The 27,972-nt window shown below is 31.2% G+C and overlaps 1 pseudogene; it reads left to right on the top strand.

Annotated features, from left to right (window-relative positions):
• Positions 1-245: 245 nt before the first annotated feature.
• LOC134684729 (neuroglian-like) lies at positions 246-27,711 on the top strand (annotated as a pseudogene).
• Positions 27,712-27,972: the final 261 nt, after the last annotated feature.

Below are 27,972 nucleotides of genomic sequence, written 5' to 3'. Positions count from 1 at the left end.
CTACTTGAATCTGTTTTGACATCAAACTGTGTCATTATAATTCATACCAATCAGATTTTAAGGAAAAACACAGATGAGTACTGAGAATACTTAATGTACATGATGCAGATGCACTTCTTATTAACCCACTTACACCGATTAAAAACAACCTTGAAAATTCTCAAAAAGAAAGACGTTTCAAACAAACCTTGCTATAAAATGGGCCACTCAAAGCCATAGACGCATAAAGTAAAACAACAGCCTTCTGGAATAGTCAATTCACAGCATTTTAGGACAATTTACAGGTATTGTCTGTTCATTATATTAGTTTTCAAAACATTTAAAGAATTATTTAATGTTAATGTTGAGCATTTAGAAATATTGATATAACTTATCAAATTGAGGACCTATATTTTTTGTAAATGTTATTGAAGCATAATTCATGTTTAATACACTGAAAGATAAAGAGAAGAAACACAAATACGAAAAAGGTGGTCTTATTATTGTAGATTTGTATTGTTACTTTCAATCGCTCATGACATCAGTTATAAATTGTAAACGGAATAACCGAAAAGTGCTAAAAAAAATACCTAAATAGAATATTGAAATATTTTGGCTAGTATGTATACAGATACCATACATTATTCAAATAATAAAACAATTAAGCACTTATCCCGAAAAGTTAATTTGGATTAAAACTGAACAAGGACTAGTAGAAAATGCTAAAAATATATTTAGTTATTAGAAAGCAAATTGGGTGAATTCATTTATAAAAGTTGGTCAGATATTTTTAATCTTTAATGATTGGAAATAACGTGGTCTTATATTCGTGATTAAAACAGACAGTCAGTTGTCGAGTCATTTTATTTTAAAAAAAAAAGTAATAAGGCAAACAAACTTTATATATATATATATAAGAAAATTAATGAAAGATAATAACGGTTTCAATTCATCACTTTTACTAGTACTTTCACTGCTTTCATAGATCTTCAGGTAAGATGACGTGTTATACATATAGTACAGGTGTCCAAATGGATTTTTTTATTTGAAATATGAATTCGAATGGTTCGTTGTTAAATATAAGGTCGAATTTTCAATCTTGGTAGGGAAATATGCTTCATTAAATATCTTGGACGTTTTATTTCTGTTTCATAAAACGTCCAAGATAATTAATGAAGCATATTTCCCTACCAAGATTGAAAATTCGATACATTATATAAGTGCCTATAAATAGCAGCACATGACATACAAATCTATGGGAGTGTGGATTAATCAGTACAGAGATTAATTCAATTACACAAATAAAATTATAGATTGCCTAACAATGTAATTTTAACACACTATTTAGTATGTAAATATAAGAATGTAATTTTAACACACTATTTAGTATGTAAATATAAGAATGTTCTTATATTTACATACTAAAAAGTGTGTTAAAATTACATTGTTAGGCAATCTATATATATTAGTATTAAATTTATATTAAGATCCAGTTTGTTACATCTTGTGATCAATTTTATTTGGCAGTCGCCAATGGCAGAGAACAATTGAAGAACATCAGTTGTTCGACCTGTTAGTCAAATGCGTTTTGTTTAAATATACTTTTTCACTTTTTTGGTCTTTTGGAAAATGTTGTTTGTGCTGTTTTTAGACCCTTCTACAACGAAATTTGTTTGACATGCACACGTATAAAAATTGCGGTTTTTATCCAACGCAATCATAGGTTTGAACGTAGTTTTCAATTTAGACTCGTATATATTTTTAAAAGCATGTCAAACAAATTTCGTTGTAGAAGGGTCTAAAAACAGCACAAACAAGTGAAAAAGACCAAAAAAGTGAAAAAGTATATTTAAACAAATATATATATATATATATATAAGTACGTCTGAGTCAGTGACAACCCTACAACAGATGCAGGGGCGTAGCTGCCGTTAGGCACTATAGGCACGTGCCTACACATAATTTTTTCACAATTTTTTTTTTTTTAATTAAAAAAAATAATAAACAACGTTATCTGTAGATGAACGCCAGTGAAGTTGTCAAAACTCTTTGATTATCGAATTTCAGGTGTACACTAGCCTCTCGTCCTTAGGATATTGGATATACATGTAATTGAATGTTTTTATATGATTTTACCTTATATAGAAACTATAAACTAGAACTTTGGTCATTTGTTGGTACTGATCATTTCACTTTTATGAACCAAAACTTGAATGAACCAAAACTTAGACACATGATTTTTTTAATTAGTTTTTTTTAGTTTTCAACTAGTTTTCCAATTGTCTTCACCCGACTTACAATCAAACCTTTGCCAATGTTGGTCGTCCGTTTTGCCCTACGCTTTGCAGGATGTATAAATACGCAGTCACGTCTGGTCAGAATGGGGACATTAAATCCGATGCCTAGTTGTAGAGAGAATGCCACTCTTTGAGGAGTTCGTATTTAGTCTACTGAAATGCAAAATTTCTGCTCCTATCCAAGTTATCCATCATGTACCATGCCAATGCATGCCATTTTCAAATTTCCAGACCTTCGTTCTGTACGGCACCTATTACAGGACCTAGCTCCCTGTTGCATTTATTGTAAAAAAAAATTGTCCTGAATTTGCATAAATATTTGACACTGGATGTTTATAGAAATCAATCAATCAACTAGCTTCCAGTAATTTTGAGTACTCTCAGATCTGCGTGTAATGAACACAATTATTAAAATTTCTAAGCAGGTAGGGATTTTACAGTAGAGGATATAAAGACATATGCATTTCTTGAATTTTGTGACGATAGTATGAACAGATCAGAACTTTTGGATTAGGCATCGACTATGTGTTTGTGTGGCTTGGTTGAAGGTTTAAGAATCAAAAGATTGATGGTTGATGTCTAGCCAAAAGGATAGTTTGATTATATAGTAATATCAGTGTTAACGACTTGCCTAATTTTTTTTTATGAAGGATCGTCAATATGTACTATAAATTAAGTTAAATGTATATATCAGTCAGAACGGGATAGTCTTAAATATGAAAATACCAAACAGGGTGTACTGCTTAATTAAAGGGATACGCTGATCTATGCTGGGCAATGCATACTATGAAATATTTTTTTTATTTCCGATTGTACTGCGTTTTTCACCAGTCAGATGTTACGGTAAATTATTCATAATTCTTCGAACTTTTCATCATGTATATTATAATTTCCATGATTAAATAACCAGTAAATTTAATATTTTTGTACATAAATTTTGCAGCTAAAACGCTGAAAACCGTTTTCCGTCGGGGGGCTACGCCCCCCTGAACCCCCTACCAGGGCTCTGCCCTGGACCTGCTGGGGGCCTTCAGCGGCCCCGAGACCCCCTGCCGATTTGTGCCTACAGTTGAATGAATACCTAGCTACGCCCCTGAGATGTATCCATCGGATCGCCATCAATGATGGTGATACATGGCTGTGTACATAATGTATATACAACTCGTCTAAACATCAACCCAACAATGTTACATCTATAAATTTGCTTTCGCAAATTTTTGGTTCTTCCCTCGCCGGGAGTATTCATTTGTATCAATACCCAATTACCTAATCATTTTTTTTTTTGAAAGCCTGCACATCAACACACCTTAATGACATACATTCTTGAATGAACTTCTGCAATAATATACCCATTTGTTCAGTTATATGTGTATTATGTGCACATATATGAGAACCATAGGGAACTATATTTCAGTGTGAATACATTTAGTAACAGTAGCTAACCGGTCATGTTGTTAGGGAGGTCGGTGCCTTAGTAAAGATTTAGAACAAGTTCTAATCTTTCCAAAAATGTAGAGAAAACAAGTAAATGGGTTAGCATTGTAAAAGAATGGTTAAATAAATTAGGTTTTGCATGGCCATCTCACTTTTGATACTATTAATTTAAAATATCACTTAAATACTATCCAACAAAGAATCTGTGACCAGCCTTATCAAATTATAAATTGTTCTATCAATAAATGTGAAAAATTAAATTTCTTTTGTCATACTAAATGAATTAGAAAAAGGCCCCATATATTGATACATGTATATGGAAACTCAAAACTGACCGATCAGTTTTCAGTAAATTTAAACTAAGTGCCCATTCCCTAGCAATTGAAAGGGGGCGTTATATTCCAACACCGAAAGAAGTATACGCATTTGATTATCCTGTAACAGACAAGAAATTGAGGATGAATACCATTTCTTCTCAATCTGTCCATGCTATACATCATTGAGGGATACCTATATACAAAATATTGATAAAAATCTTAATTTCAATTTTTATTAAAAAAAACACTGAAGCATTTGACTGCACTTTTAGATAGCAGTCTACCAGTCATTATAAAAATCACCATAAAGTATATTAATGATTGTTTCTTATTGAGAACATCTGTATAACTTCTTTTAATATGCAACCTAATTTTTGTTTGTGTTCTTTTTTTATTTGTTCATAAACATTAATAATGTGTTAACTGTCGATATTTATAGTCTTTTTTCCCTCGCTGTGAATACCACTGTCAATCTTATATAATTATGATAAATTTAACTATTGTCAGTTTATTGTCTTAATCCTGTATGCCATAACCATTTGATGAAAAATGTGTTTGTGCTAATAACTATTGTCTATTGTCTATTCTATGTTGATAAAAACCTACTGAAAATTAAATGAAACTGACCATGCTAACCCTAATTGTTATTTGTTTTGCACGAATATCATTGAAAAAAGAGTAAAAAACGACTGCATGCATGGTAGTGGTAGTTTTCACTACGAAACGTTTTTCTCTCATACTTGTTTCGTAGGTGACCATTTCGTAGTGGACATATTCACATGTTTTATTTTTTCCCCACAATCCCTATATTGCAATAATAACAAGAAAGATTCTATTCATCAAAGCGCGTACTAAGCTGTACACTGATATTTTTTTCATAATTCGAAAACCAGATACTGAAGTAGATTTTACCCGTTTCGTAGTGGACATTAACACAAATACGTACGGTAACACTCTGGTCCATTTAATGTGCTCAATTTTTGTGGCCAACAATTTAACTGCCGGTATAAAAGCATCACGTCTGTAAGACCCTTATTTTTATAGCTCTTGCAAACATTGATTTTATAAAACTGTTTTTTAGCAAAATTTAATGACTTCGCCTTTCGTAGAGGACATTTTGTCAGGAATGTCAGGGACACACCTTCTAAAATTAAAAAATCCTTTTGTCAAAAGCTGTTAATTAAGATATGTTGGCTCTACACTAGTCCAAATAATTACATACGTCTGGCAAGGCTATTTTAATTTTTTTTCTGGGACGTACACTGAGGAAGGCGTCCCAGAAAAAAAAATAGCCTTGCCAGACGTAATAATTATTTGGACTAGCTCTACACATACTTTTGAATAATTAAAGAACTTATATTAAGTAAAAATAACAATTATTTCGACCTTTTTTTTACAATATTTTAGAGTATGAATGTTGAACAGGAGGTCTATTAACATGCCATTTTGGTTATTTTGAACCATTCAGGAATCAATACAATCCCTCTAAAAAATGTATGTGTCTTTGCTTAAAAATGTTTGTTTCCCCTTTAAAAATGTCCTGTACCAAATCAGGAAGATGGCCATTGTTATATTATTGTTCGTTTCTGTGTGTGTTGCATTTTAATGTTGTGTCGTTTGTTTTTTTCTTATTTATGAGATATTAAGATACGACGTGGCACGATACTTGTCTATCCCAAATTCATGTATTTGGTTTTGATGTTATATTTGTTATTCTCGTGGTATTTTGTCTGATGCTTGGTCCGTTTCTGTGTGTCTTGCGTTTCGGTGCTGTGTCGTTGTTCTCCTCTTTTATTTAATGCGTTTCCCTCGTTTTTAGTTTGTTTCCCCGATTTTGTTTTTTGTCCATGGATTTATGAGTTTTGAACAGCGGTATACTACTGTTGCCTTTATTAAATCTAATTCAATGTACAGACAGTACTGACTGCACAAAAAATTACTTGTAAAGATGAAACACATTTTATTATAATAGTTGCTGGGACAAGAAGTCACGTTTTTTTATTGAAAAACGCCCATATAGCATTAGTTTTCAAGACTTTAAATTATTTCAGTGAGTAAGCATCTTGAAATAAAGAAATGTGCATTTTCCTAAATGTCCTAAATATTTGCCTTTAAAAACTTAAAAGTGGCGATAATTCAAGGGGAGGTATTGATTAATTCGGAAGACTTCTAGACTCTAGTCAATATCAACTTCTGAACGGCAGATGACAAATTGATGACCTAATTACAGAAATGGCGACCTGAAGCTCAGGTGTTTACAGGTGAGAAACATGCGCTTGCAAACGTTCTGTATGTTTGATTTTGACATAATTTTGATAAGTTGGAACTGCCACAAAACCAAGGCAGGGACAAACAATAAATCCGTTTGATTTGCTATGTATTTCCACAAGAATTAAAGAAAAACTAATTGGTGTTCACTTCCGGTATTTACCTTTCTGTAAACATGGTAAAATATTCGAATTTTGAAAATTATAGTAGGTTAATTACTTTTTATCGAGTTATTGTTTCTTTGGTTGTTCCCTTATTATGCTTCAAATTGCAAGTTTTAACGATATGACCAATAGGTGGTCATTAAATATTTTGTGATATTCTTGCAAAATATGCATTTATTCATTATATTTTTGTCATTGTAAGGTCGAGATCAATCAACTTCTTTTTTGCAAATGCATTATTCCTTATTTTATTTCGGATCAACTGATGATTGCAAAATGCTTATAATTTCTGAAATACGGGGAAAACAAGGTATAACTATATATCGTTTATTTAATTTCTTTCTATTATTCTTAAGGTTCATCATAACAAATAGACAAACATGGCCGTATTTTCACCTCGAAATTACTCTGTGTACAAACTTACCTTTGCAATTTGGAAAGTTTTAAGGCCTAGCATCCACTAGATATATATATAGACAAAAGACATGATAGACTTACACCTTCTGCAGAGAGGAAAACGATGCCCATCAAAATAAAAAAAAAGATTCTAGCTCTCTGAAACACAAAATGCATTTAACTTTTATATATCTAGTGGATGCCAGGACTTAAACTTTCCAAACTGCACAGGTAAGTCTGTACACAGTAGTTTTTGAGGTGAAAATCCGGCCAAATTGGTCCATTTGTTATACATGTAATGAACCTTAAGTAGTGTAGGAACATTTATATTGGGGTCAGGGATGGGGTCGATTACTTTAAAATGTAATCGATTAAATTACAATTACTTTGCTAATAAAATGTAATCGATTACATTACAGTAACACCCTTTTTCATATGTAATCAATTACATTAGATTACTTTTCTTTAAAGTAATCATGATTACTTTAGATTACTTATGATTAGGCCTACATTGTATATTGCAATATCAAAGTTTTTTTTATAATTTTTTATCCTCACAAAAAAGCTAATTTTGGTGATTTTTTTTAAAAGCCTTAAATTATTCATTTTAATTAAAAGAATTTATAGACAAGTACAGTGTAACTTGTGTAATTTGATAAAATAGCTATTACAGTCAAGTGCATGTCTATGTAAAAGATATAACTTTATTTTTTTCTACAAATTTTAACCAACTGCCTAATTAACAAAAAACCTGAACAAATAAGGAAAAATTAATTAAGTATAGTTTTATTGTCTGTTAATGGGACATAATTGACACATCCATTAATGTTTTTACAGGTGTTAATCACCACTTTCATTTTTTTAACAAACAATAGGTGAGCTTGGGTATTTAAAAAGTTTTATTGTCTTAATAACAATACAATAAAGTTAAAAGTGATCGATTGTCATTATTTTGTTTGAAATTTTTGTAATACTTGATCTAATTAATAATTATTGTCAAGTGAAAACACAAAAGAGCTTTGTAACTTAGGAAAGTATATACATTTCTCTTTAAATTAAGAAACAGTTTATTTTAATAAAATATATTTTGTACTAATGAAACTTCTGATGTCACCTGTTATTTACTATGCATATTGTTTGTAATATTATGCCATATGTATACACTGTACATGTACTTGTTTGTACGGATGAGCCGTAAGGCTCAAAGTTAATAAAGAATAAAAATTAGAAAGCACATATTATACACGAATTTATGGAAAACAAAATTTATTCAATTTGTCAATAAATGAAATCTGGTTTTAACTTCCACTTTGAATTAAGTGAGCTCATATATTTATGTCGACCATCAAAGCAAAATTGGAACTAAATGTTTTCTGCATTTGAATTTCAATGTAGTTATGTAAAAATATTGGTTAAACTTATATGAAATTGGAGTTAATATCAGAAGTTGTCAATCAAGGAAAAAAATGCTTTCAAGGCATATTCTTGTATCATAAGAGCTCAATATCACAACAAAATATTGGAGAGGCAATTTCCTGTAGTAAACTGTTAACAAAATAAAACACATGGTTATACAAATTTGTTATAATAGATGATACAATTTATCACATTAAACAAGGTCCCATCATTGTGAATACCAGTTTCATGATTTTTCATTCAAGCTTTACATTTTCTTATTTTCATATTGTCTATCAAAAACTATTTTCATATATATACAGTACACACAGAGAGGATGTAATCACATACTCCCAACACAGATTTTCCCTCCCAAAAAACACCAAGTAATTACTCCCATATGGGAGGGTTTTATGACCTGTTGATTGCAGGTAAAAGTACTAAAAATCAGCAAAGCATGACTACATGGTCTGACAGTGACATATAATTACATGTCAACTATTCTCTCACTTCTTCCTATTTCAACCATTTCCTATTTAGTTTTATTTCTGAAAGCTATAAAATAAATTAATGAAATGATTTCAAAAAATTATATACAAAAAGTATTTTTAGATTGGAAAATTATTTACATTCTTTCAAAATCTCATAATTTAGAATGGCAACTTGATATTTACAAGAAGTTTTAAATCATTTTAAACATATGGATATTAATATATACATGGTTTAAAAAATAAAAGTAATGAAACAAAAATAAATGAATAAAATAAAATAATGTAGATAAATTTCATACATATTATATTTTATATAAAAAAAAATAATTAATAAATTCAATTAAAATATATGCCTTTATTTTCTATTAATTATACTCCACTTACAGATGGTTTTTGTTTTTTTTTAATTATGTTCTTTAGGTATGAAAAACCAACACTGTCAGAACAAATGCTGAATATCTTTTTAATAAATATTTTTAAATAAGTTGTGCAGGATTCTTTAATAAAATCAGATTATAATATATCTCTGAATAAATTTAACAAATCTCACACTTTTCATCATTTTTGTGATTGTCATTTAATGACAGGAAACACAAGAAATGTTTATTGTAGTCATCAACTTCTGGCACACTTCAAAGGTAAACATAGCAATAAAAATTATGGTGTTGGGAGAAACCACACCAAGGTTATAAACAATTTAGGAGTTTTAGGGAGGAATTACTCCAAGTTTCTCCCAATTTCCTCCCAAAATTTGGAGAAAGTTGCTGGAGTTTCCTGGTGTGAAACCAAGTTTTTACACAGTGTAGGGAGTATGAGATTACATCCTCTCTGTGTGTACTGTACAAGATTTGTAATCAGCAAGTAATCATATGAATGTAATCTTAAAGTAATCTAAAAGTAATCATGATTACGCCTGTTTTTTGTAATGTAATCGATTACATTATGATTACTTGTAATCAGAAATGGCATGATTACTGATTACATATGATTACACTGCAAAATGTAATCGATTACAGCTGATTACGATTACCCCATGCCTGATTGGGGTACAAGTCAAATCTTAAATTTCATGGAAAAAGTTTAACCAGCAACTGGTAAAATCAGCACCCATTTAAATTCAATTCATCCAATAATTTTATTGTTTGACGTTTTCTCAACATTCTAGGACTGTTTGTTGTTTTAACGATATTCATGTAGTTCAAAAACTGAAATAAAAAACAATGAAGCCATTATTAAAGCTGTTGTTTAATCATGAGAAAATTAGAAGCAAAGAAAGGAAAAACTATCACTAATCAATTTGCACGCTAAATAATCAGCAAATAAGGTGCATGGTATTTCAGGGAAGTTTAAACAGCATCCAACCAATCTGTAAAATGCTCAACTGGTAAAAACATGCACAACAAATATTCAATAGTCTATTAGATATAAGATGATGTGGTATAAGTGCCAAAGAGACAATTCTCCATCCAAGTCACAATTGTAAAAGTAAACTATTTAAATTAAAAGTTAGGAGCTATTTCAACGTTTATGTTAATAGTGATACTGTTTGTATTTTGCATAGAGAGAGAGCACACCATGTTAACAATAATTTGATTGTTTTGTAGATAGCAATCATGAAGTTACAGCTGATCTGTCTGATTTTGGCTACAATCATTGTAAATGTTTCTACTGGTGAGCATATATGAATGTATATATAATGGTGCTCTATCGTGTGGGAAACAGTCTAGGCGATTTGGTGTCAAGATATCTCAGTAGCATGAGTTCGAATCCCGGCAAGGAAAGAAAAAAAAATTTGCAAAAGCAAATTTAAAGATCCATTATTGTTGGGCTGATGTTTAGATGAGTTGTATACATATATACATGTAGAAATATAGATTAACTAATCAAAGAATTCAAATAGAGGAAAATATTCAAGTGTGACCAAACAACACATTAATTCACGAAATGCATGTAGCCCATGCGTTAATTATCAGTGTTAATTGTTGTTCTTGAGTGGAATATTTTTCTATAATTGAATTCTTTGATTAGTTGTTCTTTTAATTACATTGGCAAATGGCTTTTTTTTATGAAATTAAGGTCGAAAATGTAAGGAAATATATAACTTTTTCTACGCATTTGCAATTTGTTTGATCTAACGGTAAACGAAAAAAAAAGTCACAGGAAAAAAAGTCACTGGAAGAAAAGTCACAAAATCCTTAGGAAAAAAAGTCACAAAATCCTTAGGAAAAAAAGTCACAGGAAAAAAAGTCACAAGAAAAAAAGTCACAGGAAAAAAAGTCACAGGAAAAAAAGTCACAATATATATTTTAGTATAATTATTTATCAAAAGTATGTTGGAATGCACATGAAAAATTCACTATTTGCATGTATGCAATAGATAACTTAACTTTTTGAATGCATAGAAAAAATCATTATATTCTTGTATCAGATTAATAATCTTAAGTGGTAAATTTTATTTTATTATATCTGACATAATATATATCAACTAATAATAGTGTAAAAGAATATGTTCTTTTTATTCAAAACTGACTTTTAATAAACAGGGAAAGCTTATTGTTTCCTTTTATTTAATAATGAGCAACTGTTTTTCATTGGTATGGCTTCCTACCAATACAAGTTACCGTAGTGAAAAGTCTTTAAAAAGGGAAATGTGCCACAAGAAGCCACTTAACGATATCAACAGTCCCTATCAATAATTGTTGTAAATAACCATACTATTACTAATGGCAATGAGTTGTTTGTATAACACTCGATCAATCTAAGGATTCTCATCTTAAAAAATCAAGATTATACATGTATAACATATATTTTTAATAATTGTGACTTTTTCTTATTTTGACTCAAATAAAAGGAAAACTATGTGACTACTTCATACAAAATATATATTGTGACTTCTTTCGTGAGACTATTTTTCCTGTGACCTTTTTTCCTGTGAATTTTTTCCGTGACTTTTTTTCCTACAATCGAGCTAAAATACATTGTTTGTGTAATTGACAGCTTGGCAACGTCTATTGTTGCATAACGCAAAAGGGTGAAATTATCAGTTTTTATTTCTATGGGAAATCTATGTTATTCATTGTTACCAATATTTCTTATAATCCTCTGAAAATGTTAATTTTTTAAACAAAAAAAAAGCATTCTAGTTACATATTTGTTTTCATGTAAAATGTATTATGTCTTTCTGCAAATAAGGAGATGTTGTTTGATTGTTAATGAGAAGATGGAAAGTTGACAACACAATAACATGGAATAATTATAATTGTATCAAGAACTTTTTGCAATTACTTCAGCAAAATCTTAATTGTTTCACTTTGAAGGCCTTGCCTCTCAGGTTCTGTCCAGTTTGTCCTTTCAAAGAACAACAATTTCTGTAAAAAAAAAAAAAACACTATTTGGTAAAGTCAAGATTGTAATTGCCAGTTTTACTATACATGCATGCACACTTTAATTTTAGTACCAAACAGACCTCCAGCTATTTATATACAGCCTCCTTTTGATGTGTACTACAAGACAGGAGAAACAGTAGAAATGCAATGCGTTGCTGATGGTGTTCCAAACCCCATGTAAATATTGATAGCATGTAGACATTAACATATAGACACAATATTGACTATGATGTCACAAACCATTAGAAATATTTATTCAGGGTTTCATACCAAGATATCATGAATCTATGCTTCCTGGAATAATGAAAATACAATTGGACTCATATTTTTTTCAAAAGATGAGCCTCAGCAAGATTTTTTTTTATCCGAGTCGAGACATTGTCATCCCATTTTAACATTATAAAAAATTTACAAATGTATACAGATATGTAATATGTTCAAGATTTTAAAGGAAAATAACATTATAATTATATAATAATCACAAAAAGAAAATTTTGAACCCAAAAGCCACAATATTAACTCTATTAACTCTAAGTGCATCAGGTAGGCACTTTGTGTTACAAAAGGAGAAGCTTTTATTCCTCATGGGAACTCATTAAAACAGATGACTGAGGATTTTTTTTATGTTAGAAAATTAGATTTTGAATGAATGGACACTTCTATAAATGATAATTACAAAAGTAACCTATATTACCTACATTTAAAAGTACCTCTTATTCAAAATAACTTGTATTTACATATTAATTCTAGATACCGATGGACAAGAAATAAAGTGGAGTTCAACCCTAGCGGTAATAATGATCGTGTAGTCCAGCTATTCGATTCAGGAACTTTGGTTTTTAATAGACCAGAAGACAAAGATGAAGGAATATTCCAATGTAATGCCATAAATGAACATGGCACATCAACAACAATCAATGTTAATCTGAGGCAAGCTATGTTGGAAAAATTCCCTTACGGTGCAGACACGTCCAGATTTGTAACTCGGGGACATTCTGTCACAGGAAAAAAAGTCACAATATATATTTTAGTATAATTATTTATCAAAAGTATGTTGGAATGCACATGAAAAATTCACTATTTGCATGTATGCAATAGATAACTTAACTTTTTGAATGCATAGAAAAAATCATTATATTCTTGTATCAGATTAATAATCTTAAGTGGTAAATTTTATTTTATTATATCTGACATAATATATATCAACTAATAATAGTGTAAAAGAATATGTTCTTTTTATTCAAAACTGACTTTTAATAAACAGGGAAAGCTTATTGTTTCCTTTTATTTAATAATGAGCAACTGTTTTTCATTGGTATGGCTTCCTACCAATACAAGTTACCGTAGTGAAAAGTCTTTAAAAAGGGAAATGTGCCACAAGAAGCCACTTAACGATATCAACAGTCCCTATCAATAATTGTTGTAAATAACCATACTATTACTAATGGCAATGAGTTGTTTGTATAACACTCGATCAATCTAAGGATTCTCATCTTAAAAAATCAAGATTATACATGTATAACATATATTTTTAATAATTGTGACTTTTTCTTATTTTGACTCAAATAAAAGGAAAACTATGTGACTACTTCATACAAAATATATATTGTGACTTCTTTCGTGAGACTATTTTTCCTGTGACCTTTTTTCCTGTGAATTTTTTCCGTGACTTTTTTTCCTACAATCGAGCTAAAATACATTGTTTGTGTAATTGACAGCTTGGCAACGTCTATTGTTGCATAACGCAAAAGGGTGAAATTATCAGTTTTTATTTCTATGGGAAATCTATGTTATTCATTGTTACCAATATTTCTTATAATCCTCTGAAAATGTTAATTTTTTAAACAAAAAAAAAGCATTCTAGTTACATATTTGTTTTCATGTAAAATGTATTATGTCTTTCTGCAAATAAGGAGATGTTGTTTGATTGTTAATGAGAAGATGGAAAGTTGACAACACAATAACATGGAATAATTATAATTGTATCAAGAACTTTTTGCAATTACTTCAGCAAAATCTTAATTGTTTCACTTTGAAGGCCTTGCCTCTCAGGTTCTGTCCAGTTTGTCCTTTCAAAGAACAACAATTTCTGTAAAAAAAAAAAAAACACTATTTGGTAAAGTCAAGATTGTAATTGCCAGTTTTACTATACATGCATGCACACTTTAATTTTAGTACCAAACAGACCTCCAGCTATTTATATACAGCCTCCTTTTGATGTGTACTACAAGACAGGAGAAACAGTAGAAATGCAATGCGTTGCTGATGGTGTTCCAAACCCCATGTAAATATTGATAGCATGTAGACATTAACATATAGACACAATATTGACTATGATGTCACAAACCATTAGAAATATTTATTCAGGGTTTCATACCAAGATATCATGAATCTATGCTTCCTGGAATAATGAAAATACAATTGGACTCATATTTTTTTCAAAAGATGAGCCTCAGCAAGATTTTTTTTTATCCGAGTCGAGACATTGTCATCCCATTTTAACATTATAAAAAATTTACAAATGTATACAGATATGTAATATGTTCAAGATTTTAAAGGAAAATAACATTATAATTATATAATAATCACAAAAAGAAAATTTTGAACCCAAAAGCCACAATATTAACTCTATTAACTCTAAGTGCATCAGGTAGGCACTTTGTGTTACAAAAGGAGAAGCTTTTATTCCTCATGGGAACTCATTAAAACAGATGACTGAGGATTTTTTTTATGTTAGAAAATTAGATTTTGAATGAATGGACACTTCTATAAATGATAATTACAAAAGTAACCTATATTACCTACATTTAAAAGTACCTCTTATTCAAAATAACTTGTATTTACATATTAATTCTAGATACCGATGGACAAGAAATAAAGTGGAGTTCAACCCTAGCGGTAATAATGATCGTGTAGTCCAGCTATTCGATTCAGGAACTTTGGTTTTTAATAGACCAGAAGACAAAGATGAAGGAATATTCCAATGTAATGCCATAAATGAACATGGCACATCAACAACAATCAATGTTAATCTGAGGCAAGCTATGTTGGAAAAATTCCCTTACGGTGCAGACACGTCCAGATTTGTAACTCGGGGACATTCTGTCAAACTGCATTGTATACCTCCAACAAGTATACCAAAAGCTGAAATAAGATGGGTTCTGAAAGATACCAAACCTGGTGGAAGAATTGAAGCTATCAATTTTAATAACAGAATTACATTGGATTTAGAAGGTAAAAAAGGGAACTTTTTCTGAAATATCATGACATGAATTAAATTAACTCACTAAGGCGAGTCCATGAGTCCTGGACTCATCAAAATCTGTCTGGACTCGCCCTTTTCAAAACTGGTACATCATGATTGAAATATTTTGTATAAACTGAACACAGTTAAACACAAATATCATCATTTTATAGCAAAAGTTTAAAAGTGAATTGAATTCAATGTCATTTCATTGCTCTGTTAGGAAATGGTATTACATTATATTGCAATAAAATATTTTCTTCTTGCTGTTGGACTCATCATGGCCAAAATGACGAGTCCCTGGACTCACCATCAAAAATCCTTAGCGAGAACCCTGACTGTCATTAACATGTATAAATAAATGGTCTGTTTCTTGTATTATTTAAAGCCATAGAAGTCAAAATGATCAATACATTTATGTATTGATCATGTCATATACATGAATGGTGTTATCTGAATGCCGAAGTAATGAAGAAAAAAAAGGTATAATTTAAAAAATGTTTATAACGTACCAGGATTTGTTTTAAGTATTGACAGTAGGTATGTAATAATTTACTTGTATAAATCTTTTTTTGTCATTTGCAGGAAATCTATACATCACCGCAGTCCAACAGTCTGATTATCAGAATGGTAGAAGCTATGTGTGTATGGCAATCAATTATTTCATGAGACAAAACACATCTGCTCCAGGAATTGTAATACAGCCTGTAGGAAGCTCAGGTATGTATCAATATATATATATACAACTCGTCTAAACATCAACCCAACAATGTTAGATCTGTAAATTTGCTTTCGCAAATTTTTGGTTCTTCCCTCGCCGGGATTCGAACCCATGCTACTGTGATATCGTGACACCAAATCGCCTGCACTGCAGCCGTCCCGCTAGACCACACGACCACCTGGGCTCTCAAAAAAAGAGCTTTCGCTGGCAATGTGTTACCTTTCCACGTCAGTTTTAATCTAGCGGCGTACTACAGTACATGATATTCAAGGCATGAAGATGTTATTGTTACAGATCAGCTAAATTATCTATAGTAAAGGATCCTACAAATTAATGTAAGATACAGTCACAGAAAATAATTATATTCATAAGTAAGTCGGAGTCAGTGACAACCCTACAACAGATGTATCCATCGTATCGCCATCAATGATGGTGATACATGGCTGTGTACATAATGTATATACAACTCGTCTAAACATCAACCCAACAATGTTAGATCTGTAAATTTGCTTTCGCAAATTTTTTGGTTCTTCCCTCTCCGGGATTCGAACCCATGCTACTGTGATATCACAGTTCGAATCCCGGCGAGGGAAGAACCAAAAATTTGCAAAAGCAAATTTACAGATCTAACATTGTTGGGTTGATGTTTAGACGAGTTGTTTATACATTATGTACACAGCCATGTATCACCATCATTGATGGCGATCCGATGGATACATCTGTTGTAGGGTTGTCACTGACTCAGACGTACTTATCAATGTATATATATATATGCTCAAGGTTTTGTTAGAAGCTCTGGTTATACAAATACTTATGCTCCTTGCTGTAGGAAGCTCTGTTATATACAAAAAAACATATGTTTAAGGATTTGTAAAATATTGTCTTGTCTTGTAATACAACCATTATGAGTTTGAGGTATATATATATTAACCTTTAAATTCAAGGTCTTTTTAAGAGCTACATCAGACAGATTATCTGGTTCAAATTATAGGGTGTGGTGTGTTTTTGATTTTGTAATGCTAAAACAAATAACATTAGATTAGAAGTCCCCTAAAAATTCTTGAAGCAGCAAAGATTGTGTTTTTCTTTGTTGATGAGATAATGGTAGTATTGTTATTACAGGTACAGACAATACTGTTCCTCCTCATAATATATATTCATATAATGACTTGTTAATGAAATGATATTATGATTGTAATTACAGGTACAGACAATACTGTTCCTCCTCATAATATATATTCATATAATGACTTGTTAATGAAATGATATTATGATTGTAATTACAGGTACAGACGATACTGTTCCTCCTCATAATATATTCATATAATGACTTGTTAATGAAATGATATTATGATTGTAATTACAGGTACAGACGATACTGTTCCTCCTCATAATATATATTCATATATGACTTGTTAATGAAATGATATTATGATTGTAATTACAGGTACAGACGATACTGTTCCTCCTCACTTATTGTGGGCCACACCATCTGAAATCTTTGGTCTCCTGGGAGAATCTCTCAGAATAAAATGTATATATGGTGGAAAGTAAGTATAATTTGGCACTCGGTATCAATACTGGATTTCAGTTTTGTCATATTAGATATAGTTCATCATCCAATTAGTTAACTCAGTATAGAAAATCTATTGGTTGGTACAAAGTAAGGGATTTTTAGGTCTATTTGGTACAGGTAGTAATATTTGGGGAAAGACGGCTTCAAGCCATCAATCCTCTATGGGGTTGACCAGAGTGACATTTCCACACATCATTCATTTTGTTTTTATAGTGTGGAAAACCCCCAAACAAATATTACTGAGATTGATGAGAAGGAAACACACAAATGAATAGATTGACTTTAAACACTTTTCTACACTTTTTCCTTCTGTTTCTAGCGAAATTATTGTATTTTGAGCTCTCTTTTACACTATTTACGTTTCTTTTACAATCCGGAAAAATCAGTATGACGAGATATTCTAAATATATCCAACCTACATTATATTTTAAAATGACGTCATTGTTGGAATGCCACACAATGCAGAAGCAGGGATATCCTTCACTGGTTATTTAAATCATTCGCAGAGTTCGTGCACTAATTATAAATTGTTTTTTTGTTAAATTTAAACATAATTATGTTTGCTGTAGATGGTTCAAACATCAACATGCAATACTGTAATTTGTAGGTCAACAACTTTCAAAGTAAACAAAGTTCGTGGAGATACATGAGATTGGGGAGAGAAACAATTTTTTTAATTTTTCTGTAAAATTCTGTTTTGTGAATCTTCCTCCAAAAATCAGGAGCACCTCAATTGATGAGAAATTATCCACTAAATTAAAACTTAAAATGTGACATATGTAAGAAATAAATCATTGTAATGGTAAAAAAAATTTTTTTTTTAAAAGTTGCATTTTATAGTTTAAGCTTATTTATTCATGAAATTTACAAATATTTCAAAATGTAGGATCTGGAAACAAGTTTCACACAGTTTACATCAATCAGATTAGTTTTTATTAGTACCTGTATCCCTGTGTTGAGATTTGTAACTGGGAACTTTATCAATGGAAATTTATAACTAAATGGATTTTTCAGTCCTAACTTTCTTAAGAAAAAAATTAAAAATCTTAGAGTACTGTAACAAAAAATGGAAAATGGCCTAGCCTGCAGTTCAGTGGTACACAATTAAGATTTCAGAAAATATTGTAGTTGTTGTTAAATGACAGAAATCAGCTGAATTTTACATAATTAACTATCAACTTTAATCGAATGTTTAGATTTAGAAGATGCAGATCTCTTGGTCCAAATTGAATCCTAAACTAAGGAAACAAAATTAGATTAAACAACAACAATTGACTACAATATTGTCAACCTTTCTACATGTTCTAGCTGTTCTTTTTTCATTCTTTATATGAAGACTATCAAAAGATACCTCCCCCCCCCCCCCCCAATAAAAAGAGACAAGGGCTGTCTTTCTCCTCAGAGCTATTCAGCTCTTTGATTTAAACTGTTAATGCAAGTTTAAATTTTGCAATCATCAAATCATATATTGGCAGTTGTTTGCCAATTGAATTCTAAGAAACTGGTCAATAGATATTTTGGAAATGGAAATCAATGTTTACTTTTTGCAACAATGCATGGGGATCTTAACCCTTACCATGCTGAGTTGTTTTCAGAAATTGTCTAAATTTCGAGTATTTGCAAAACTATGCAAATGAGCTGTACCCCGATGCTGATGCATACTGATTGCAATAAATCAAAGATAGGTGATCACAGGGTGGTTGGGGTGAGTAGGCGGGGAAGGGTGGGCAGGAACTTGCCCCAAAGTTGGTCCTCAGGTGCAAAAAGCGTCAATTTTGAGGTTTTTTCGTTCTTTTTTTCGACCTGTAAGTCCGACAGATGCTAATAGATCCATCTGTAGTTTTCATGTAGGGTGAACATTAGTGAACACTTTTATCACAACAGTTGTTAGGTCGGAGTAAAACTGATCTGGGTTCATCAGTGTAAAGAAGGTCATTTGCACCAAAATTCACCAAATTTTGAACTTTAACTGGACGTGCAACCAGAAGTAGTCGTTTCCTCGGCTTATTTTAATAATAAACACAATCAGTCGTTATAGGTCTTTATGTTAACAGTATAATCAAGGTTTCAGTCCTCTTAACTCTGTGTTTCAGACCTTGAAGGCTAGCCCACCCTCCAAAAAACCCAATTTTGTCCAATCTCAAATTTTGAAGTTCGTATTTGAGCTCAAAATGAATATTAAAAGTGAGAAACATGACTATCAATAGTGTCAGATTGAAGAAATGTGCATAAACTAGGAATTAAATGGCATTACAATGACCTCTAAATATATGGAGCGCCATTGATGCCAAATAACGGTGATCTGGGTACGGCCGTAATATTGCGTCCCCCGCAGGACAAGGGTTAAGAAAAATATGAAGTTGTAAGAAGATTGTTTGCCTTGTGGTAAAGTGTTAATTAAACACTCAAATTCCAAATGCCAGTGTTAAATTAAATTCTCCATTACAGCCCTACCCCAGAGGTTCATTGGGAGAGTACCACTGGCAGGATTCCAGATAATCGTCGTACAATGTCTCAGGGAGGTCAAGAACTGCTTATATCACAACTTAGAAACGAGGACCGCGGGCAATATATTTGTTTTACTACTAGTTCAAGTGGCCAACGAGAACAAAGAAATATCAATATTATTTTAAAATGTGAGTAAAATAGTTAAATCATATTCTTTAAGAATAATTGGTGTTAGTGCTCAGGACTTGTAGATTCATGACATTTCTCTTCCATGGATAAAAATTCACAAAAGATTAGCTGGTATAAATGTTGTATTTAGCTCTCATCTTTTCAAGATGGAATTAGTTTCAATTTGATGCACATATACTAATATTAGGGATGCCAACTTAGTGAGGAATTTGGTAGAAAATTAAAATGCATGCTAAATAGAATGTACATATTTACTTATTTGAAATACTCCTTTAACCATTATTGAAAAAAAAGATGTATTGTACAAAGTAAAAGAAAGGAACATTTAGGTTTGCTTATATATGTTAAGAAAATAATTGGGAAAACATTTTATTTATAGCAAAACCTTATTGGGCTGAAGGAGGAGAATCTAAAGATATAGAAACCAGCATAGGAGCCTCAGCAACATTCTACTGTAATGCTTCAGGAGACCCGCAACCTGCACTGGAATGGTATATAAATGGTGTCAGGCTTAAAGGTATACAAAACTTCTTTGTTAGTCTCCTTCAGACGACACTCTGTCTGTCCAACCCTTAGTCCCGAAAATAAGTTTTCCTCGGTTTTTTTCTATGTTCTTGAAGAAGTTGTTTTAACATTAAGTGAACTGTTTCATTATGACAAGTTACAGTTTTATTGGCCTTGGACTTAAAAATGATCTAACACAATTTCAATTAATTTTCCTGATGATAATGCTGTCAGCCATTTAAATTACCATGATCTGCCTACACTTCTATATACTACACTGATAATCATCCTATCAAACAATTAAATTTTGCCTATAATGTTATGGGCATTATGTTTTCTGGTCCTGTCGTTCGTTCGTCCATCTGTCTGTCCTGCTTTAGGTTAAAGTTTTTGGTTGAGGTAGTTTTTGAAGAAGTTGAAGTCCAGTCAACTTGAAGCTTAGGACACATGTTCCTTATGATATGATCTTTCTAATTTAAATGCCAAATTGAGATTTTTCCCCATTTTCACGGTCCACTGAACATTGATAATGATAGTGCAGAAATATTCTTGTTTTTGAAAGGTTTAAGTTTTTATGACAAAATCTGTGCATACCTAATTAGAAAACATAGCTTATCATAATATCCTACGGGAAATGTGGACACATATCTGTAATTATATCAGTTTGAATGAAATGTTCTGTTAATTAAAAATTGTCATACCTTTAAATTTGTTTTAAAAAAATAAGGGTTTTTCTCTGAGTTTGTCCCGAGTGTTATACTGTGATGTGCTTCATGTATGTATTTTTGCTGTGTACCAGGGCAAGCATGAAAAACAAATGGATTATTTAAATGGAAACCATCAGAAGGTTGACATTTAAGTGCTTGCAGTGACTTGATTTTTGTGTATGTGACATATTTTGTTACAAATAATTACATCTACTTGATAATTTCTTGATTTTTATATTGGCTTTTTTTTTTACAGATTCTCAGCATCCAACTGTAAAATCTTCCAGATTTTTGAAACCAGATGACCACAATATAACAATAATAAATTTAGAGAAAGCTGATGTCATGGTGATACAGTGTAATGCCTCCAATACATATGGTTATGTTTATGCAGACTTTTATCTTAATGTACTAAGTAAGTAAAATCAAAGAACTGGAATGAGTTTCACCAAAAAAATCTTACTAAATGCACTTAAATTTATCGTAAATAAAATTGATTGTGTATTTTTAGTACTAATTGACCAATCTTAGTCATAAGAAATTTTGTGAAACTCCATTCTATTATAGCATTTATTTGTCTTATAATTAAGAGATAGAAGTATTGTATTTAAACAAATGGTTTGCGTCAGTTGGCAGTTAAGTTATAGATGGAATAAAAATGTATGCCTGTTAATATTCAGACATAATATTATTGTCATTTTAATGCATTAGAAAGAAGACACCATAATATCATACATTTTAAAAAAGATTGAATTTCTTCTGTGTTTGTATTCGATAATTTCAGACCATCAATTGTTATATTGTTGCATTGAAATTTGTGGTTCTATCCAAACATCACGACATAACAGTGTTGCTATACAATTAAAGGTCTGTTGTGTTTTTGAAAGAATAAAATATGTTTAAGCAGTATAATCTATATGTGTGTTTCACTGTTGTCCTTATATGTATTTTTAAAATGTTTGATTTTTAGCTCACCTGGCCTAAAAGGCCATGTGAGCTTTTCTCATCACTTGGCGTCCGTCGTCGTCGTCGACGTCGTCGTCGTCGTCGTCGACGTCGTCGTCGTCGTCGTCGTCGTCTGTCGTCGTTAACAATTTTTCAAACATCTTCTCCTCTGAAACTGCTGAATGGATTTGAATGAAACTTAACATGATTGTTCCTTAGTATATCTTGCACAAAATGTGCGCTTCGATTTTTGATCCGTCAAAAAACATGGCCGCCGTTACTTAAAATAGAACATAGGGGTCAAATACAGTTTTTGGCTTATATCTCCAACACGAAAGCATTTAGAGCCAATCTGACATGGGGTAAAAATGTTCATTAGGTAAAGATCTGTCAACCCTGAAATTTTCAGATGAATCAAACAAACCATTGTTGGGTTGCTGCCACTTAATTGTTAATTTTAAGGAAATTTTGCAGTTTTTGGTCATTATCTTGAATATTATTATAGATAAAGATAAACTGTAAACAGCAAAAATGATCAGCAAAGTAAGATCTACAAATAAGTATATATGACCAAAATTGTCAATTAACCCCTTAAGGGGTTATTGTCCTTTAATGACAATTTTTCACAATTTGTTCATCATATTTGCTAACTTTAAAAAATCTTCTTCTCTGAAACTACTGAATGGATTTGGTTAAAACTTAGCATGATTGTTCCTTAGATTATCCTGCACAAAGTGTGTGCTTTGATTTTTGATCCGTCAAAAAACATGGCCGCCGTTACTTAAAATAGAACATAGGGGTCAAATGCAGTTTTTGTCTTATATCTCAAAAACGAAAGCATTTAGAGCAAATCTGACATGGGGTAAAAATGTTCATTAGGTCAAGATCTATCAGCCCTGAAATTTTCAGATGAATCAAACAAACCATTGTTGGGTTGCTGCCACTTAATTGTTAATTTTAAGGAAATTTTGCAGTTTTTGGTCATTATCTTGAATATTATTATAGATAAAGATAAACTGTAAACAGCAAAAATGATCAGCAAAGTAAGATCTACAAATAAGTCAATTTGACCAAAATTTTCAATGGACCCCTTAAGGGGTTATTGTCCTTTAATGACAATTTTTCACAATTTGTTCATCATATTTGCTAACTTTAAAAAATCTTCTCCTCTGAAACTACTGAATGGATTTGGTTAGAACTTAGCATGATTGTTCCTTATATTATCTTGCACAAAGTGTGTGCTTTGATTTTTGATCCGTCAAAATACATGGCCGCCGTTACTTAAAATAGAACATAGGGGTCAAATGCAGTTTTTGGCTTATATCTCAAAAGCGAAAGCATTAAGAGCAAATCTGACATGGGGTAAAAATGTTCATTAGGTCAATATTTATCAGCCCTGAAATTTTCAGATGAATCAAACATCCAATTGTTGGGTTGCTGCCACTTAACTGGTAATTTTAAGGAAATTTTGCAGTTTTTGGTCATTATCTTGAATATTATTATAGATAAAGATAAACTGTAAACAGCAAAAATGATCAGCAAAGTAAGATCTACAAATAAGTCAATTTGACCAAAATTGTCAATTGACCTCTTTAGGAGTTATTGCCCTTTAAAGACTTTTTTCACAATTTGTTCATCATGTTGACTTACTTTTAAAAATCTTCTCTTTTGAAACTGCTGTATCAATTTCAGCCAAACTTAGGCTAAATGAGTTTCATAGTTTCAGAGTATCTAGTATAAATTTTATATTTCATTTCCTTGCATGTCAAGAAACATAGCTCCTATGGCTAAAATAGAACATAGGAGAAAATGATTTTTTTTTGCTTTTGAAGAAAATAGGACGATTCAAAGAACATTTAAATAAATTGAAAAGCAAAAATAATCATTGATGAGAGATTAAACCAAAAAAATTCAGGTGAGCGATTCAGGCTCTTGAGAGCCTCTTGTTTATTCATCAGTTCATTTCACTTATTGTTTCATCATACTCATTATGACGTATGACTGAGACTGACAACAATTCCAAAACGCGTCACTGCACACATGCATGTGTCAGCCAGAATAAAAATATTCTAGCATGAACACATAGGACAAGCTTATTTATCAGATATCAGAATGCAAGTTGTTATTGTTGTGATAGTTACCTTGCTATAATTTTTGTATTCCCAATCTTGATCATTCAAATGTGTAGAGAGATTATATTGTTATGCCCCACCTATGATAGTAGAGGGCATTATGTGTTTTGTTCTGTGGGTCCGTTTGTTTGTCCATTCATTCGTACGTCCGTCTGTCCCGAAGTTAAAAGTTTTTGGTCAAGGTAGTTTTTGATGAAGTTGAAGTCCAATTAACTTGAAACTTAGTAACATGTTCCCTGTGAAATGATTTTTCTAATTTTAATGCCATATTAGAGTTTTGACTCTAATTTCACAGTCCACTGAACACAGAAAAAGATAATGCAAGTCACAGGGGAATCTGTGAACTATGGACAGATTCTTGTAACATTACATTATTTTATTTAAATCTTATATTAACCAGTTTTATTATCAATTTTTCAGAGGAGAAACCGCAGTTTATTGTGAGACCTGTTAAAGAATTAAAGGTAGCAGAAACCACTAATGTTTATCTGTCCTGCCAAACTAGTGGTAAACCAGATCCCATTGTCACATGGTACAAAGGGACACAGCAGATTACTGGTGGGAGGTACCAGATTCAAACCAATGGAGATTTATTCATATCGGTAAATACTTATAAATCTGTCTAGATTTGTTTGTTTTGAAGTTTTACAATTTCTTTATTATTAAATAAATTCATACAATATTGTTTACTCATTCAATACAAGTTTAAACTGAATAATCAAGTATTAAATTTTTTTTGAGATTTGGGATAACTTTTGATGTACATGTACTATAAGCTTGTTACTGTGGATTCATCATATTCATTGGATACTAATTTTTATGGATTTCATGGGTACAGGGGAACCATGAATTTCAATGTCCAAGGAATTACAAATTTTCTAAAGGAATGTGCCCAGACTTTGCCAAAACCATGAAATGAAATATCCACAAAAATAAGTACTTACGAAAATAAATTATCTCACAGTATATAAAAGATTATTTGAAATTTGGACCTTTTTATAATGTATTGCAGAACATTGTACTTTCTGATACTAGTAACTAATCTACCGCTTTAAATATTAATGGTTTTGTAATGTTTTACAGAATATTGTACTTTCTATTACTAGTAACTAATCTACCGCTTAAAATATTAATGGTTTTCAATTTTTAACAGAATATTGTACTTTCTAATACTAGTAACTAATCTACCGCTTTAAATATTAATGGTTTTCAGTTTTTAACAGAATATTGTACTTTCTAATACTAGTAACTAATCTACCGCTTTAAATATTAATGGTTTTCAATTTTTAACGAAATATTGTACTTTCTAATACTAGTAACTAATCTACCGCTTTAAATATCAATGGTTTTGTAATGTATTACAGAATATTGTACTTTCTGATGCTGGTAACTTATATACTGCTTTAAATATTAATGGTTTTGTAATGTATTACAGAATTTATTGTACTTTCTAATGCTAGTAACTAATCTACCGCTTTAAATATTAATAGTTTTGTAATGTATTACAGAATATTGTCCTTTCTGATGCTGGTAACTTATCTACCGCTTTAAATATTAATAGTTTTCAATTTGTAACAGAATATTGTACTTTCTAATACTAGTAACTAATCTACCGCTTTAAATATTAATGGGTTTCAATTTTTAACAGAGTATTGTACTTTCTAATACTAGTAACTAATCTACCGCTTTAAATATCAATGGTTTTGTAATGTATTACAGAATATTGTACTTTCTGATGCTGGTAACTTATCTACTGCTTTAAATATTAATGGTTTTGTAATGTATTACAGAATATTGTACTTTCTAATGCTGGTAACTTATCTACTGCTTTAAATATTAATGGTTTTGTAATGTATTACAGAATATTGTCCTTTCTGATGCTGGTAACTTCACTTGTGTGGCTGAAAACGCAGAAGGATCTGCTACAGATTGGGGAATACTAATTGTTAGAAGTAAGTTATCTACATCTTCCAAATATTTTGCTAGAAATCGTGCATTAACCAACAATCAATCATTGAATCAATCAAATAATTTTACCGCTTTCTGTATGTAGACATCACTTAGAGTTGAATGAAGATTTTTATGTGTGTTTTTTTGTCCGGTGTGTAATGAGTTGCAGGGCACATGGAATTACCAGGCATTGGTCCCCAAGGTACAATTCTTACCAGATTTTTTTATAAAACTAACACTATCGGTTAATATCAGCAATATCTCGGACAAGATATATAATGGTGGCCAATCAATTAAAAAAAAATAGAGTTATGCCCTTGGAAATATTTAATTTAATGAATATTCATGGCTTCGTTAGTACTCTCACATGTACAGTTCTTGCCAGAATTTAATAAAACTTTTACTATAGGTTTATATCAGCAATATATGGGACAAATTTTATAATGGTGACTTATTGACTTTTTAAAAAAGAGTCATGTCCCTTTGAAATATAGAATATGTGCAATGCAGGGGGGACATAGGTTTTTATTCAAAATTTCTTGAGGAAAGTATTAGTTGATATCTAGGTTATTAGGTAGTCTAGCTCTATCTTCTCAGAGGTGATTTTGAGTCCTTGTGTTTAATTCAAATCAGTTGGTTATCAATTTTGAAATGTTCTTCACAATAGGAAAGACAAGAATAGAACAGAAGCCAGGTGATTTAGAAAACACAGCTAACACAGATGCCAAATTCACGTTCTGGAACAACAGATTTTGAAGAAGTTGCAAATCTTCGTGTATATTGGTTAAAGGATGGAAAAGAAATAACAACAAATGACCAGAGAATGACCACTAATGTACAAGATAATTCTTTGACCATTAACATGATTAATGGAACAATCAGTAGAGATTCAGGACTGTATACCTGTGTTGTAACTAATGGATTGGATCTGGAAACAGCATCTGCAATTCTTACTGTCAAAGGTCAAACTGTTTGTTACTAACATGACTAAGAATATTAGGGGGGGAAATATAGATCTATGTTTGTTATCCAACCAATCATTTTTAAATTAGTAAAAGTAGTCACGTGACCCGAGCAGCAACTGAAGGTGTTTATTTCATTTTAAACTCAAAAGTCCAGCGTGTTGCTGGAACCTTTCAACAAAAAATAAAGCATCAATGAAATCGTCTGAATGTATATTTTCTGAAAAATGCTATCCAAAGTTTAAGCTATACTGACAAAAGGTACAAACTGGTGTAAATCTGCTGAAAAAAGGGATGTTTTTACGATTTTCCCCGTTAACATCACTCGTTTTCATTAATATCAAGATATTTACGTGTTTGGATAGCAATTATCCGTTAAAAGAGACATTTCTCGTTTCAGAATGGTTACAATCCAATGATTCTGTCTCCGGGAACACGCTGGACTTTTTAATATTATTAATCGAGTT

The sequence above is a fragment of the Mytilus trossulus genome, chromosome 9, assembly GCF_036588685.1.
Source record: "Mytilus trossulus isolate FHL-02 chromosome 9, PNRI_Mtr1.1.1.hap1, whole genome shotgun sequence".
Classification (NCBI taxonomy): Eukaryota; Metazoa; Mollusca; class Bivalvia; order Mytilida; family Mytilidae; genus Mytilus; species Mytilus trossulus.
Note: the sequence above shows the minus strand (reverse complement) of the source record. Positions and strands in the feature narration are given on the sequence as shown.